Source organism: Dendropsophus ebraccatus, chromosome 3 (genome assembly GCF_027789765.1).
Source record: "Dendropsophus ebraccatus isolate aDenEbr1 chromosome 3, aDenEbr1.pat, whole genome shotgun sequence".
Taxonomy (NCBI): Eukaryota; Metazoa; Chordata; class Amphibia; order Anura; family Hylidae; genus Dendropsophus; species Dendropsophus ebraccatus.
Genome location: NC_091456.1, coordinates 82062525 through 82081010, shown reverse-complemented (window position 1 = coordinate 82081010; position 18486 = coordinate 82062525).

The following is an 18486-nucleotide window of genomic DNA, read 5'->3' as shown; positions in this document are numbered from 1 at the left end:
CCACTCAATTTCAACATTGTGTGAACATATACTTTCTGTGTTTTTAATCCACTCCTGGTTTTGGTTGCAATTCTGACTAAAATATACTGACTGAAATATACGTAGTGTGATGGCTGCATTCAAGTAATCGGATGCAGCTGTCAACTTTGACAGCTGCATCCGATTACTTTATTAGCGGACCCTGCCCGCTAATAGCCGCGGTCTCGGGCTACATGCCGCACCCGGGACCGTGGCGGTTCAGAGCGCGTCCGCCGTGCGGCCCCACTCTGAGCACATGTAGGCGGCCCTGGATGTATGGGTAAAAAATTGATGTAAGGGTTAATAATCCAAACAGTTATAATATACATTATTTATAAATAGTTTACGGCTCTTTCTAGTGTTCTGGCAGCATGGGTGAGTGCAATAGAACTAGATGATAATAGTAGCTGATTTTAGACCCCTTGTAAATTGTATGTAAGCATATGGGATATTAGGAGACTTCTTAGTTCTCAGATACACATATACCCCTGTGCAATATAGTGAGGCAGAGTGCTAAAACAAAAGATATTATCATAACCGCACCTTCCATGATGATTTATATCTGCTGACACCAGTTTTTTATGTAATGTTTTTTAACTTTTTGTAGTCATTTTTAAATTTTACTTGAATGAGATATAACATGTATTTGGTACCAATGTATACATAATAAAAATTATATATATATATTTTTTTATGAACTAAGCCCAGTGTTTGTTTGTATAAAATATAGTGTGGGTGTTAGGACTCGGGCTATGCGTTTGGCTCGGCGTCCTTAGCAGCCAGACTGCATGTTAGGTTTTTCTCTGCTCTGCTATTTATTGTTGTAGTAGTGGCCAGTATTCACTCCCTGACAGATCAACATAGGTGTAGTGAGTTCACTAATCATGGACTGAAAGCTGACTCACTAGTCAGCTGTCAGTATCTGGGCAGGACCTGGAGCTTCAGCCCCAATCACGCCTTGGGGGCTACAGGTCCTATAAGTATAATCCCCTGTCTCAGTATCTTGCCTGCGATAGAGCCTAGTACTCCTAGTGTTTCTTGACCTCGCGTTTTCCCTGACTTAGATATTCCTGTTTACCGGACCTTTTGGCTTGTATTTTGACTATCCCTTGGACACGTTTTTGTACCTCGTTGCTAGACTGTTGCTGACCCGGAATTCTGACCTCGCTCGTATTGTGTGTGTCTGTCTTGTTTTGTTTCGTGTTGCACCCTAGCAGTACAGGGACTGCCGTCAAGTTGTCCATTTGCCACCTAGGGCATCTGGGGCAAGCAGGTAGGGCCAGTGGGGCGGGTGCCAGCTTCAGGGCTCACCTGTCCTTGTGTCTCCCTGTCCCTATCCTGACATTATCGCAGGCCCATATCAAAGCCGCTCTCGACGGTTCGGCATGAGTACCGAGACATCAGTCGCCGACTGCCTGGACGAGATGGCTACCCAGCTCCAGGGGATAGCCGGTTTGGTATCTCAGCTATCCAACCGGGTTGACTCCCTAACTCTGACTGCCCCCCAGTCATCAGTACCACCTGTCTCGGTATCTCCATTCCAGCTAGTCTCCCACAAACCTAAAATGTTGTTGCCTGACCGTTTTAGCGGTAATCCTGACAGGTTTCGGTCATTTAGGGAATCCTGCAACCTGTATTTTAGGTTTACTCCTTTCTCTGGTGATGCAGAGAGGGTAGCGGTTGTTGTCTCTCTCCTACAGGGGGCACCTCAGGATTGGGCTTTGTCCCTACCCTCCGAGGCCCCTGAATGGAACTCTGTGGAGACGTTTTTTGAATCCCTAGGACAGGTGTATGATGACCCTAACCGGGTCGCCCTAGCGGAGTCACATTTACTATCTATACAGCAGGGTCGTCGCACGGCCGAGGAGTATTGCTCCGAGTTCAGACAGTGGAGTGCTGTGATTGGTTGAGCAGATGCTCCCTTAAAGAAGCTTTTCTGGCAAGGTTTGTCAGAGGCAGTGAAGGATGCTCTGGTCAGCCATCCTGTACCTGACACCCTTAGTGATTTTATGGCCCTATCTGTTTCAATTGACAGACGTCTTAGGGAGAGGAAACGGGAAAAGCAGGGGGCGACATCAGTTATGTTACTATGAGGGTTGGGTGTCTTCACCATGAAGACATATCATTTTTTGTTATGGATAAGCTGGCCGCAGATATTATCCTTGGTTTGCCTTGGTTACGTTTGCATGACCCGGTTTTCAATTGGAGAACCACGGAACTGATCAAGTGGGACAGTTCCTGTGCTTCTCACCTAACCCAAGTCAGTCCATTGGTATGTTCAGTTAGTGATTCTGTTTCTCTCCCAGAGTATATCTCAGATTTTAGAGATGTGTTTGATGAAATTGTCGCTGACGCCTTACCTCCCCATCGTCCTTATGACTGTGCCATCGATCTTGTGTCTGGGGCCAAGTTTCCTAAAGGGCGGATTTTCAACTTGTCTCCCCCAGAACGAGAGTCAATGCGCCAGTATATACAGGACAGTTTGAGGAAGGGTCACATCCGCCCATCTGTGTCGCCTATGGGTGCTGGCTTCTTCTTTGTTGAAAAGAAGGACGGAGGGCTGCGCCCCTGTATTGATTACAGGGAATTGAATAAAATCACAGTAAAAGACCAGCACCCGCTTCCCTTGATCCCGGATCTCCTGAACCAAGTGGTAGGTGCTCGTTGGTTTTCTAAGATCGACCTTCGGGGTGCCTATAATTTGATCCGGATTAGGGAGGGTGACGAATGGAAAACGGCCTTCAACACCCCCGAGGGCCATTTTGAATACTTGGTGATGCCATTTGGGCTAAGTAATGCTCCTGCCGTTTTCCAACGATTTGTTAATGATATTTTTCGTGATTTGTTTGGACGTTATGTTGTTATTTACCTTTATGATATTCTGATCTTCTCTCCTGATTTCAGGTCACATCAGACACATGTGCTGGAAGTATTATCTAGGTTACGCAAAAATTATCTGTGCACAAAGTTTTCTTAGTGTTTATTTGGTGTCCAAGAAGCGGCTGCAATTTGTGCAGTGATGGTATAGAGATATATACAGCTGTATACAGGAGGCTCCACAGACGTATAACTGACTATAGTGCAGTGATGGTATAGAGATATATACAGAAGTACACAGGAGGCTCCACAGACGTATAACTGAATATAGTGCAGTGATGGTATAGAGATATATACAGATGTATACAGGAGGCTCCACAGACGTATAACTGACCATAGTGCAGTGATGGTATAGAGGTTGTGGACATGTCACTGGTAAAGTGCTCGGGGGGATGTACATCTCACCCAGGTTAATACGTAGCGTGAGATGGTGAGTCCAGGAGGCATCTGTGCTCAGCAGTGTTATGCTGCTGAGCTATTATTTATTATTGCCGGGCCTGGACTTACATGGAATGGCAGGTAGGTTTTTGGTAGTGGGACTTGCCATTCCCTCCCCCCCGATCCAGGTCGGGTTTTGGGGTCAGGTGTTTCTGACCCTAATCAGCCTGACAAGGTAAAAGCCCTGCAGAGGATCCAGTGTTTGCTCTCAGCCAGGGGTGAACAGCCTGCATGCTGGTTCTCCTGGGAGCAAGGAATACTGCCACCGCTGGGGCCACTTCATACCCTGCGATACCGCCTATTGAAGAATCAAATAGGTAACCTGCCTGTTAGTAAGTGCCCAGACGGGCAAGACCTTTTGTTTTGTTCTTAAAAGCACGGTGCTGCTGTATTTCTGTTTGCTGGACTGTTTATGCTGCAAATAAACGCCAAGCTGTTATTTTACAAAGCCAAGTCTGCTGTTAACTGTGTCCAAACACACCATTCCCCGGGAAGATCCCTACAAAGTATATATAGCAGTATACAGGAGGCTCCACAGATGTATAACTGAATATAGTGCAGTGATAGTATAGAGGTATATACAGCAGTATGCAAGAGGCTCCACAGACGTATAACTGACTATAGTACAGTGATGGTATAGAGGTATATACAGCTGTATACCGAAGGCTCCACAGATATATAACTGACCATAGTGCAGTGATGGTATAGAGGTATATACAGCTGTATACCGGAGGCTCCACAGATATATAAATGACCATAGTGCAGTGATGGTATAGAGGTATATACAGCTGTATACAGGAGGCTCCACAGACGTATAACTGAATATAGTGCAGTGATGGTATAGAGGTATATACAGCTGTATACAGGAGGCTCCGCAGACGCATAACTGACTACAGTGCAGTGACTGTATAGAGGTATATACAGCTGTATGCAGAAGGCTCCACAGACATATAACTGACTATAGTGCAGTGATGGAATAGAGGTATATACAGCAGTATACAGGAGGCTCCACAGACGTATAAAACTGACCATAGTGCAGTGATGGTATAGAGGTAAAAATAGCTGTATACAGGAGGCTCCACAGACGTATAACTAACTATAGTGCAGTGATGGTATAGAGGTATATACAGCTGTATACAGAAGGCATACCTCCCAACTGTCCCGGATTTCACGGGACAGTCCCGTTTTCGGGGTGCTGTCCCGCGGTCCCGGAACGGCCCCCTGTGTCCCGCATTATATGTGGCCCTAGCGAAAAAACAATAAACCAGTAACTCACCTGTCCTCCGGTCCCCGAAGCTCCTCTCCCGGCAGGCCGCGCACTCCCGTCATCCTCCGGGGCGGGCAGCGGGGTGTACAGACACTGACTGTGCCGGAAGTGACCTGCAGCCTCTATCAGGAATCACTTCCGGTACAGTCAGTGACTCTGTGCCCCGCTGCCCGCCCCGGAGGATAAAGGGAGTGCGCGCTCTGCCGGGAGAGGAGCTGCTGGGACCGGAGGACAGGTGAGTTACTGGTTTATTGCTTTTCTGGTCGGGCAAATGGGGGGTATTGGCTTCTCTGTGGGGCGCTATATGGGGGATTGGCTACTATGTGGGGCACTATATGGGGGATTGGCTACTATGTGGGGGGATTGGCTACTATGTGGGGCACTATATGGGGGATTGGCTACTATGTGGGGCACTATATGGGGATTGGATACTATGTGGGGCATATATGGGGGATGGGCTACTATGTGGGGCACTATATGGGGATTGGCTACTATGTGGGGCACTATATGGGGATTGGCTACTATGTGGGGCACTATATAAGGGATTGGCTACTATGTGGGGCACTATATGGGGGATTGGCTACTATGTGGGGGGATTGGCTACTATGTGGGGCACTATATGGGGGATTGGCTACTATGTGGGGCACTATATGGGGATTGGATACTATGTGGGGCATATATGGGGGATTGGATACTATGTGGGGCACTATATGGGGATTGGCTAGTTTGTGGGGCATATATGGGGGCATTGGCTACTATGTGGGGCATATATGGGGGATTGGCTACTATATGGGGCACTATATGGGGGGATTGGCTACTATGTGGGGCATATATGGGGGATTGGCTACTATATGGGGCACTATATGGGGGGATTGGCTACTATGTGGGGCATATATGGGGGATTGGCTACTATGTGGGGCATAAATGGGGGATTGGCTACTATGTGGGGTATATATGGGGGCATTGGCTACTATTTGGGCACTCTATGGGGGTTTAACTACTATGTGGGGCACTCTATGGGGGATTGGCTACTATGTGGGGCACTATATGGAGGGATTGGCTACTATGTGGGGCACTATATGGAGGGATTGGCTACTATGTAGGGCACTATATGGGGATTGGCTACTATGTGGGGCACTATATGGAGGGATTGGCTACTATGTGGGGCACTATATGTGGGGGCATTGGATACTATGTGGGGCACTATGTGGGGGCATTGGATACTATGTGGGGCACTATGTGGGGGATTGGATTCTATGTGGGGGATTGGACACTATGTGGGGAACTATGTGGGGGATTGGATTCTATGTGGGGCACTATATGGGGATTGGTCACTATGTGGGGCACTATATGGGGGCATTGGATACTATGTGGGGCACTATAATGGGGGATTGGATACTATATAGGGCATTTTTGGCGGGATTGGATACTGTATAAGGCACTATTCAGTCAGCAGCATGTGGTGACTAGGGGAGTGGTTATGGAGGGTTGCTATGGGGGGCGTGGCTATGGAGGGTTGCTATGGGGCGTGGCTATGGAGGGTCGCTATGAGGGCGTGGCTATGGGGACCACGGCGCACATGTCCCTCTTTGCTGTTTGCAAAAGTTGGGAGGTATGAGGAGGCTCTGCAGACGTATAACTGACTACAGTGCAGTGACTGTATAGAGGTGTATACAGCTGTATGCAGGAGGCTCCGCAGACATATAACTGACTAGAGTGCAGTGATGGTATAGAGGTATATACAGCTGTATACAGGAGGCTCCACAGACGTATAACTGAATACAATGCACTGATGGAATAGAGGTATATACAGCTGTATACAGGAGGCTCCACAGACGTATAACTGAATATAGTGCAGTGATGAAATAGAGGTATATACAGCTGTATGCAGAAGGCTCCACAGATGTATAACTGACCAAAGTGCAGTGATGGTATAGAAGTATATACAGCTGTATGCAGGAAGCTCCACAGACATATAACTGACTATAGTGCAGTGATGAAATAGAGGTATATACAACTGTATACAGGAGGCTCCACAGACGTATAACTGACCATAGTGCAGTGATGGTATAGAGGTATATACAGCTGTATACAGGAGGCTTTGCAGACATACAGTATAGCTGACTATAGTGCAGTGACTCACAGGAGGCGTTTTCCCTGTAGGATCTGCAAGTGACGATTTTCATTGTTAAAGTTGTTCGCTTCTTCTTCTCCATCTGGCTCCGGCCATCATGAAGACGTCTCCGGCCATGACTCCATAGGATCTGCCAGAAAACATTTTAGGCTCTTCGCTCCACAATCATCCTGATCTCTATACAGACTCCCCATGCATTGCTCCACGCTGTAACAGTGCCTCCTCTTCCCCCATATGAGCAGTTATGCCCAGTATGTGCCTCCAGTAGTAAAGCAGCTCTCTGTCCCCATATAGTACAGACCCCTCTGTGCCTCCATAGCCCGCTGTAACTGTAATCCCCCCCCCCCAATAGGTAATCCCACTTTAGTATACCCCCATAGGTTCAACTGTAATACCCCCCTCCCCCCTTGTTAATCCCTCTGTAGTACCCCCCTCCCCTCGGTAATCCCTCTGTAGTAGTAATAACGTCCCCCCCCCCAACACACACACACACACACACACACTTTGTTAATCCCTCTGTAGCAGTTAAAAAAAAAAAAAAAAAACAGGTCCCACTGTAACAACTCACCTAATCTCTCTTGTAGGCAGATCCACACACAGCAGCAGGAGAGGAGCAGACAGCGTCACACACAGCTCCCTGCCCCCACAGCTCACAGCTCCAGCCCCGCGGTATGTTCTTTCATCTTCTCTCCTGCTGTCCCTGACCTGAGACGTCAGCAGCAGTGGCAGCAGACCGGAGATAACAGGAGAGAAGAGGAATGCAGAGGTACCGCGGGGATGGAGCAGAGAGCTTCCGGGGCAGCAGCTGAGCTGTGTGTCCGGCTGTCTGCTCCAGAAGCTCCCTGTGTGACTGTCTGCTCCCTGAAGCCATCTGACACTGTCAGCGGTGCTGACAAATACTGGAGGCTACAGCCGCTGACACTGCCAGGTGGCTTCAGGGACACCCCCTCAGTGTGCTGCCCCCAATGTGCAGCCGCAGACCTGCGCTACTAATTAATGTTAATTAAATCATTAAAACAGGCGGCCCCCTGGATTGGTAATCAGGCCAGCCAAGCAGGCATTTTCCCATTGTGCCAGATTACCAATCCGGGCCTGCATAAATATACATGAATTAACATATATATATATATACATTTATATATGACTTTAATAAGATACTATGATACAATAGCTGAAACCCAAGATCCACAATTAAAGGGGTTATCCAGTGCTACAAAAAACATGGACACTTTCTTTCAGAGAAAACATGATTCTTGTCTCCAGTTCAGGTGCAGTTTGCAGTTAATCTCCATTCACTTCAATGAAACCGAGCAGCAAAACCTCGCCCAAGCTGGAGACAAGAGTGGGGCTGTCTCTGGAAGAAAGTGTCCAGGTTTTCTTAGTGCTGTATACCCCCTTCCAGAATAGGGTTCCACCTCTATACATCTGAAATCTGGGGTGAAACACGAGATCAAGTATTATTTAACCTACAATTTCGGATTGGGTGATTTACATTTTATGGCGTCCCTGTAACAGAATCTATGTATGGTAGGAGAAACTGCTTATGATGTAAAAACTAGGCAACACCAGCACTGCTACATTATACAAAAGGAGAAAGCTGACTTATGGTGCGTTTACACAGACAGATTTATCTGACAGATCTTTGAAACCTAAGTCAGGAACAGACTATAAACAGGGAAGAGGTCATAAAGGAAAGGCTGAGATTTCTCCTCTTTTCAAATCCATGCCTGGTTCTGGCTTAAAAAATCTGTCAGATAAATCTGTCTGTGTAAACGCACCATTATCAGTCTCCAAACACTTTGCTGAGCAAAGCCATACAGAAAGGGACACCAGATTTATGGTGGTTGACCGTGTAATGCAACCAGGGCCGGGACAAGGAGTTTTGGTGCCCTAGGCAGACAGGGCAAATGGCGCCCCCCCCCCCCCCCCCGGGACTTCTATCTGATGGCATCGCTGTATAAGAGATACGTGCATGAAATCAGATTTTCCTAATAATTCCTAATCACATGTATTTACAGTGCATGGCATCAGACGTAGTTTCTTAGTAATTGTGTCTCTCTATGGCCCATGACATGATGCTCAGATGCTACTTCTGTATTATTCATAGTGCAGGATCAACGACTTGAGCATCAGAATTGCTTGATGTCTTCATTGCACATTTAGGCTATGTTCCCACACAGTCTTTTTGTCCATATATTCTTGAAATTTTGTGGATGGCCGCCATTTAACGGCAAAAAAATGTCTGTTGTAGCCTTTCTTTGTTTTTAAGCCACTCCTGGTTTTGGTTGCATAATACTAAGCAAAAATACTGTGTGGGAACATATCCTCACAATGCATTTCAAACACAGCAGCAAGCACACCACTTCTTTACCAGGAGCCGTGCCATATTGCCAATAATCCCAGCAACATTGCATGGCTATCAGTGAAGAAATGGCAGTGTTGTGTTGTTGTTTTTTTTAAAGGGGGGAAAACACTGAAAGGACTTTTTTAATACTTTATTTTAAAGAAATATTTGTCTTTTTTTCTTAGGGATTAAGAGACCTAAATATAGATGTAATATATATATATATATATATATATATATATACATATATATTTATTATTATTATTTTTTTAAGGATCACGCTGCGTTTATGCCGTGCATCATAGTTATTAAATCCCACCAAAAGGAGGTTAGGCTATAATGTGACATAGTGCAGCAGGAACCATTAAGTTACCATTAGCCAGTGACTATGCTCACAGTGCTTCCTGCTGGATTACACTATTAATTATGGTGCATTTACACACACAGATTTATCTGACAGATTTTGGAAGCCAAAGCCAGGGATGAATTTGAAAACAGGAGAAATCTCAGTCTTTCCTTTATGATCTGTTCCCTGTTTATATTCTGTTCCTGGCTTTGGCTTCCAAAATCTGTCAGATAAATCTGCCTGTGTAAACGCACCATTCCACAGGACACAATAATTCAGTATACCACACTAATGAGTCCAGGTAAATTAATTGAAGTGGCTGGGACAATCTCTAAGTGACTGTTTTGCAGTCTATGGGGGATCTCCATGCTGATGGATAGCTGTGAGGTACTGCACTAGCTGCACTCACATGTGTGGTGTGTGTCAGGGACCCCCAGTACAGCTCCCTGTCCCTCCTCTGGCTTCCTCTAACAGTAGCTACAGAAGAGCAGTGTAGGGGTTAAACCTGACTGCTCCAACAAATCAAGATAAGGAGACAGCAAGAAAATGGAGCCCCTGACCCTTCCTATCCCAAGTGTGACAGGACTGCTGACCCCACCTCAGAGTCCATCTGTCCTGTCACAGCCCTCACACATGTACAAGGAATGGTGCTGTATAAGAGAAGGTAGCAGAGAGATTACACACACTCACACAGGACGGGTTGGACGGGGGAGGGGCGATTCATCTCTGCTCTGGCTGCTGTGTATGTGCACAGAGCTGCTGAGCTCATTGGTGGATCAGACGGCAGGGGGGCGCTTCTGTCATCCCACCGATCAGCAGCAACAGATGCCGTACTTCCAGCAGGAGGGAGGGGAGTTCATGGCCCCCCAGCTGAGTGTCAGAGCGGCCTCAATGACATCCGGCCCCTGCAGCCCGCCCCTGTCTGTCTCCGTGGGGAGGGGGGTGGGGGTTGCTGGCTGGGAGAGGCAGTGGGGGGCGGGGGATGGTGCCAGGCTACAGAGACTGGAGGATATGAGCTCACTCCTTGCTGCATCTCGCTCCTTGCTGCGCCCCCTGTAATTAACCACCAGATGGCGCCCTAGGCCATCGCCTACCTCTGCCTACCCTTTGTCCCGGCCTTGAATGCAACCCAAAAGTGGATAGACAAATGTTACTAAAGAAGAAAGAATGGATACATTCACATAAGGCTTAGGGTGGTATTACACAGGCCAATGGGGGCCCGATAATACCTGTAAACGAGTCTTCTTCTCCACGGGTCCCGCACGCTCTAACTTCAGAGTGGCCTGTCAGCTGACAGGCCGCTCAGCCAATCACAGACCGGGACCGCTGCGGCCTATGATTGGCAGGGTGGCCTGTCAGCTGACAGGCCACTCTGAAGCTAGAGCGCGCAGGACCTGGGGAGAAGAAGACCGCAGCAGCAGCCCTGGAATGTGGATAGGTAATGTATATCATCAGTCGCCGGCCGCGCACCGCTATTACACGTAGCGGTGCACGGTCGGCGCCCGACGAAAATCGGTCCAAACCTATTTTAATGATCAGCCGATCGTTAAAATATTACATGGAGCGATGATTACATGGAGCGATAATCGGCCGAATGGGCCCTGATTCGGCCAACTATCGTTCCATGTAATAGTACCCTTAGAGTTTGGATGGTCTCAATTTAAAATTAGGAGTTTCCTATTCAAAGTTATATGAACCTGCCCAATAACCATACTTTGGTCCTACCATATCATTGAGAAAGTATAGTGAGGTTTTTAGATTGTTTAAATAATAGTGTCTAAATTATTGTGCAATACTCATAATTAACTGTTAGGCTATGTTCACACAACGTAATTGTTCAGTAAAGACGGACGCTGGAATCAGCATCCGTTCTTTACTGCAGGGAAGGCATTGCATTGAAGCCAATGAATGTCAACACAGCGTTATGTTAACGCTCGTTCCTTATAATGGGGGATAAAATAGTGTACCTGCCTATTAACTCCGGATGCTGTTCAGTGAACAGCGTCCGGAAATAAAAGCTGTTCACACAATGTAATGTGTGGCAGCGGCACATTACATTGGAGTGAGTAGGTAATTGATTTGCAGGCAAACCCGACGGTGCCCGCAAGTCAATTATAAAAAAAACATAACATTCCTGCCGTCGATTCAGAGGAATCAGCTGAAAAAACATCCTTAATGCAGCCCGTTGGCTGGCAGTTTAACAGCGTCCATTGTTGTTATACGTTTTTGTTTTGACCATACAAGTAACAATTTTTATTTTATTAATTAAAAAAAAATAATATATATATATAGCGAACAGTATAATACTGATGTGTGAAGGGTGCTTAAGAAGAAACATTTTTGATATTGCCTTTGATACACTTCAACTGAATAAACTGCGCTTGTGCCCACCTGTTCAAATTGTGGGAGCTATTTGGAAACACAGTTCTACGTGTAAGATGTGACCTTTGCTCCAGTACTGTTGTATAATTTATTTTCAATAAATACCATATATGCACCTTGAACATCATTGAAAGTCAGCACCCTAATTTAGTCTTTTAAGATTTATATTGGAGACAAAAAAACAATACATTTGTTTAATCTAGCACATTAAGGTTTGGTAAGAGGTTTTTTGAGTGTTAAGTTGGAAAGATTTATTGAAAGAATTTCTCTCATATACATTTCAACAGTGCTTCACTTGGGACATGACCTTCTGCCATCATGTTACTTGTAATGAAAACTACAATTTTTGTTATTAGGTAAAATGGGCATGATGTGATTTATATAAATGTAAAAATGAGCTAAGAGCACTTTCTTAATATACACAGCATATTATTTTTAAATGACATTTAGCCTCCTTTATACATCATTTGTGTGCCTTTTTTATGACTTCTAAGAAATAGCACGATTTTCATGCATTTTTACAGGCAGTTTGACAGAATGCTTTTTTTGTCACTTTTTGCATTTTTGCTTTACTACATTACTACTGTATTTCTATTCTTTTATGCTTTTTATTGGTTTTAACCAATAAACCACATACTTTTTATATTACTTTGTTTTGAAGACATCTTTGGCAGCGTAAGAACCAGACTTTATGCTTTTTTTTTTTCCCCTCCCTGACTTATTCAACAAAAACTCCCTGACGTGTGGACCTTTTTAGAAACATAAAATTTACTAAATGTACAGAATATGTACAGGATATCAGGACCACATAGTTTTTTCTAATAAAATATAATAAATGTTTCTTATCAGCATATTTAAATTTATTTATTTTATTAATTTAATAGACTTTCTGGACACGGCAGCTTTCCTAATAAATGTTTAAAATGATTGGATGGGATTTGCTGAGCATTACATACAATATATTTATTTTATAGTTTATAGGTAGTGCCTCTTATACTGTAGCATATGGTTCTGTAAATAGATATAGAACTATTCACTATGCCCAGTAAATAAAACAGAAATGAATAATTCAAGTCTGCTTACAGAATGGCCTCTGTTCATTTGCCTAAGATACAGTGTGCCTACAATTTGTTTGTACAGGCTGATAAGAGACCCACTGTTAGTCTATATTTCTACATCTTGAAGCAAAGAAAATGGTAATTTAGTTACCAATTAAGTTGTTCTTCCTAAAGCGAACAGTTAAGATGAGAAAAAACAGCTGGTGGCCATTTCTTTTCCTATCTTCAATTGTTTGAATGTTCTCCTTCTATTAAAAAAAAAAAAAAAAAAAGCAAGCACAGATATTTCTCCGGAGCATTTACCTATTTTGTTCAAAAATATATTGCACCACATCATCTACTCTATATCTCAGTCAAATTAATTTGTTACAGGATTTAGCTCTCCAGCTGAACAAAATCTCTTAGTTATTTACAACTTATATTTTTTGTTTTATTTACTTGGATTTGGGTAGAATTGGATATGAGATAATGATAAACCAATAATCATATAGAAGACAATACGTGTGTGTTCTAAAAAGATCACGCAGGATGGGATAATGACGTTTGGTGTAAACAACCAGTCTATTAAACAAGTATATAAATTGTTCAAATAATTCTAAACTCAGTTTCCAAGGCAAAAATGTAGGGGCCATAGTTTTATATTTAAAGGAATGCATAGAATTTTCCCTTGCAGGCTCATTTGTAAGATAGATAGCGATGAGTGAGCTTGGTACTTGTTCGAGCATTAGAGTACTCGATGGTTCGCGTTACTCGGACGAGCATCTCGTGATACTCAAGAAAATCACATCATCCGTTTCCTGTAAGTTTGGGCGCTATTTCTCAGCCTATAAACATTCAGGAGACTCATTGGTACATCCTGCGATCACGTGGGACCCATACATGTCGATAGCAGCGATTGGTTGGCCAGATCAGATGACCCTGCCATATAAAAATCTCGGCCGCCGCTGCTCGGCTCACGTGCATGCTGGAAGAGATCAGGGACAGAGCTGCTGCTGGTCAGGGAGAGCGTTAGGGAGGGAATTAGCGTTCCAGCAGGCAGGGAATACTAGCGAAAGAACCAAAGAGCCCTTGTAACGGCTTAAAATTTTTATTTATTATTTTTGTATTACTACAGACTGCTGGCTGAGACTTGCAGTGCAGTTACCATGATTTCAGCAGCACACTGTGGTGATCAGCTACTGGCAGAAAGGGGACATTAGGTGTTGCATGCAGACCCCTAAGAAGTGCTCAGTACTCTTTTATTATTTTGTGGCTGGTGCTGCTGCTGTCGTACATTGTATTGCTGTAATTTGTAGTACATCTGCATAGAACTTCACTGCTCATTGTCCGGTGTAACAGGTGGCATAGACCACAGACCACCACTTACAGACAGACGCTATGTGACAGCCTCCAAATACTAGTGTGACCACCAGTATATTTACTTATTTCTGTATTTTTTAATGAAGCCATACCCAAGCTCACTGCTAATTGCCCTGTGTGAGAGGGTGGCATACACTATATAGCAGCACTTACACTTAGCTTCTGAGGGGGAGGCAAGGTCAGTCACAGGACATGTTGAAAGATGAAGAGGGGTGGGCAGTGTATTTGGTCAGTTTAGTAATTAAAAAGCTGGGTGGTTCATATGCTGCCTGTGTTTTAATGGTTCCCTATGTTCTCACTGCCATGCTGTGTCTGGCTAAATTTTGTGGTGGTTCACCTGCCCACAGGGTGGAATTCTACCCTCCAGATGGTAGCCAGGGTTTACCAGCAATGCAGAGCCATTGTGGAATGACAGATGCCAGAGTGGACATGAATGTCTGCTATCTGGCAGGTACTGGGCCCCTTTGAGAAATCAACAAAGATGGTCAGCGGTGATGCCGCCATCATCAGCCTCACCATCCCACTGCTGTGTCTGCTTCAATCCTCTCTACTCAGTCTTTGCCTTCATCTTTAGGAGACGGGGGAAGAACATCTGCCACTAGATAGCCAGCCCACCCTCACGTCTGTTTCTCAGCATGAAGTAGAGGAGGCGGAAGAGGAGCAGACTGCTGCCGTGACTGAAGAGGGTACCCATGCTCAATCCCTAGCTGTTGAGCGTGTATGGCCTGAAGAGGAGGAATTGGTGGAGGAGGAGGATGAAATTGAGATTCAGCCTATTTAGGAGAGGAAATTCTTGCGTGTTGGGACCCTGGCGCACATGGCTGACTTTATGTTAGGCTGTTTTTCCTGTGACGGATTACTGGATGTTCACCCTCCTGGACCCTCGGTACAAGCAGAACTTTTCCACTCTCATTCCTGCAGAGGAACGCAGTATGAGAGTGAATCAATATCATCAATACCCTGGTGCAGAAGCTGAAAATGTACTTCCCATCTGACAATACTAGCGCCAGTAGGCCTTTGACAGTTTCATGGCACCCTAGCAAGACTATGTCACCTGTCCCCAGTCTGGACAGAGTAGGGGGTAGGCCTTCACAAAGATGGTGTGGGAGTAATTAGCAGTTAGCTTGGATGTGACTGCAGTAAGAAATGAAGAATTAAGAAAATATACTGGTCAAATATTCTGTTTCTGTGTTTTGTTTTGCTGTGTGTGAACACTGGTTTATATGCTCACCTTGGTTGGGAGACACACCCGACTTTATCTGCTGAGTTCTGTCTGGCCAGGTTATGGTTAATCTGTGTTTTGGTTCTGCTGTGACTGACAAGTATTCCTGCCAGTGGATCTGTTTTGTTCTCAGCTGTCTGTGCTTGGGGATCAGGGGGAAGGTCCAATTACGTGCTGGACCAGAACCCTGACTTCCTATTTAACTAACCCAGTCTGTGCACTCATTGCTGGTTATTGACTTTGTCTGTGCCCGCTTGTATCTTCTGCATATTTGCATTTCCTGATCTTTGCCTTATTCCTTGACCTCCCTTGCTTGCCCTCTGCCCTGACCATATTACCTGGACTTTGATTTTGCGTATTGATTTGTGATTTTGTACCTTGCTGCCCGATTGTTGTGACCCGGACTATGTACTATCTTTATTGTGTTTTGTCTGTCTGTCTTGTCTTCGTGTAGTCAGTGCAGGGACCGCTGCTCAGTTGCTTGCTGCCATCTTAGGGCGGATTGTGGCAAGTAGGCAGGGACAGTGGGCTGGGTTCAGCATCAGGGCTCACTGTCTTGTCTTGTCCTGCTGTCCGGTTCCTGACACAAACTTCAAACTCAAAATTTAAACTAATTCGAATTCATACTGAAATTTTAATTCAAATTCAAAATCAAATTATAATTCAAATTAAAAAAAAATAATAATATTTTTAAATTCGGTCGCCAGAACAGAAGCGGTGGGAAGAAGTGGTAAGTGATATGATACTGGGAAAATTACCCCAACTGCTAAAGTAGTCAGGGGGTGTCATGCCCCAGCCCTGGTAAGTCTAGTAGCTTAAAAAGACAAGTCAGTTATTAAGGGGAGGGGGAGGAGATGAGCAGTCAGCTTGTCAGGCACTGGTAGGGGAACACTCTCCAAGGCCTTTGACCTTCAAAGTGACCTTCAGGCCTTTGTCTTTGGTCGCATGTGCCTTGCCCATCTTGATCGGGATCAGCACTATTGTCTTAAGGTTGAGCACCAGGCTGTTGCCCAAAATTTGGCGTAATGGTGCAATTTGGCAGCCTCAGAGGGATCCATGCATGCTGCCCCTGCCATTTCCTGTCCATTTCCGTGGTGTTCCGTGGTTTTAGGCTAAGTTTTTGGGTGGTTCATATGCTACCTCTGTTTTAATGATTCCCTGTGTTCTCACCGCCATGCTGTGTCAGGCTAAATTTTGGGGAGGTTCATATGCTACCAGTGTTTTAATGGTTCCCTGTGTCAGGCTTAATTTTGGGGTGGTTCATATGCTACCTCTGTTTTAATCCTCCACTGTGTGATCACTGCCATACTGTTGCCCATAATTTGGCGTGATGGTGCTATTAGGCAGCCTCAGAGGCATCCATGCATGCTGCCCCTACTGTTTCCTGTCCATTTCTGTGGTGTGCCGTGGTGTCAGGCTAAGTTTTTGGGAGGTTAATATGCTACCTCTGTTTTAATGGTTCCCTGTGTTCTCACTGCCATGCTGTGTCAGCCTAAATTTTGGGGTGGTTCATATGCTACCTCTGTTTTAATCCTTCACTGTGTGATCACTGCCATACTATTGCCCATAATTTGGCATAATGGTGCGATTAGGCAGCCTCAGAAGCATCCACGCATGCTGCCCCCGCTGTTTCCTGTCCATTCCGTTGTGTTTTACAGGTTTTCACAGGACCAAAGTTTTTTTTTCCCCGTGATTTGCATAATCACAGTCAAATTGCACCATTTTCCCATAATTTCACAAAGTGGCTGTAGATTCAAAATATTACTTCAATGTTGTTGCAACAGTATCGGCTGTTATACAGAGGGCTGTGGGCATTTATAATCGAATAATTGAATCTTAACAAATTTCATTATAAAAGCCAAAACTATACTAGCTACAGTACTAGGACTATTACAGAAGTGTCAAAAATCGGAAAATGACAATTAAAAAAACATGTCAATCAGCCAGTCAATCATTCAATTTCCGCCTTTGACAGCAGTGGACCTTGGTGGATGAGCAGCGTAGTATAAACAGGACAGGAGTTGAGTGCGACCACTGATTATGTAAGGTGCACACTCAGTTCAGTAATAAAACCCAACTTGTATAACATTGAGTGGAGTGCGACCACTGATTATGTAATCCCAGTAAATTAGTATAACTCAATAGGAGTTTACAGTGCCCAGTGCTAGAATAATATGGACTGTGTCTTCACTGGTCCAAGTGAATTCCTATAGGCACCCAGTTACTTGGTCACTTGGTTAACTGGACACTTGGTTGACAGCTACAGCAAACAATCAGCCCTCCTATCCTCTCCTCTTTATCCCTAAATCGTTCTGTTAGTATTTGAGGGGCCTGGGATTATGATTAATCCATTTCTCCCACCCAGTGACACTCCAAACAGCATGTGCAGCCGCCATTTCGTTTTTTTTTTTTTCAAATTTCCTTAACACGTGGACGGGAATTTGCTTCACAGAACAAAGTGAATTGACAGCCCGATTTTCAGCAAATTTTGATTCACCGGATTTGCTTCGCTCATCTCTACTCAAGTGCTAGGGAGGCTACCATGAGGTGGTGGTTCTGTCTGTGCTCAGCTGAAGGGGCTCTAACAACTTTGAAGTCAGTGGTTATATAAATAAAAGAATAACCTGTACTCACGCCTATAAAGATTCTCCTTTTGCTAGTCAAGGGCTCCAAGTGACACAAACAGGAATACAGGCCCCACTTAAGGGTAAGTCAGGCATTGGGGTTCCCCTTTAGGTCCTGGCAAGTTGCAGCAAGGTTAATAGGCCTTACTTGCTTTCTCAAATTGCTGAAAGACTAAGCACCTGGTAAAAGTTGCAGGGCTTTGGAGAAAGAAAGTTCAGGATAGCCCCTCAGTATAGAGAGGATTTGTGGTCCCCTTGTTAGTTTTACCAGAGGTTAACTAGCCCGGCATGGCTAGCATGCAGCACACACTGGAAGCCCCAGGGGGGTCCTGGCCAGCAGGTCAGGCCCTGGAAAATCTCTCATCAGGGTCAACTTGCTCTGACTAACATAGAATGCAACACATAACCCACTCCGCC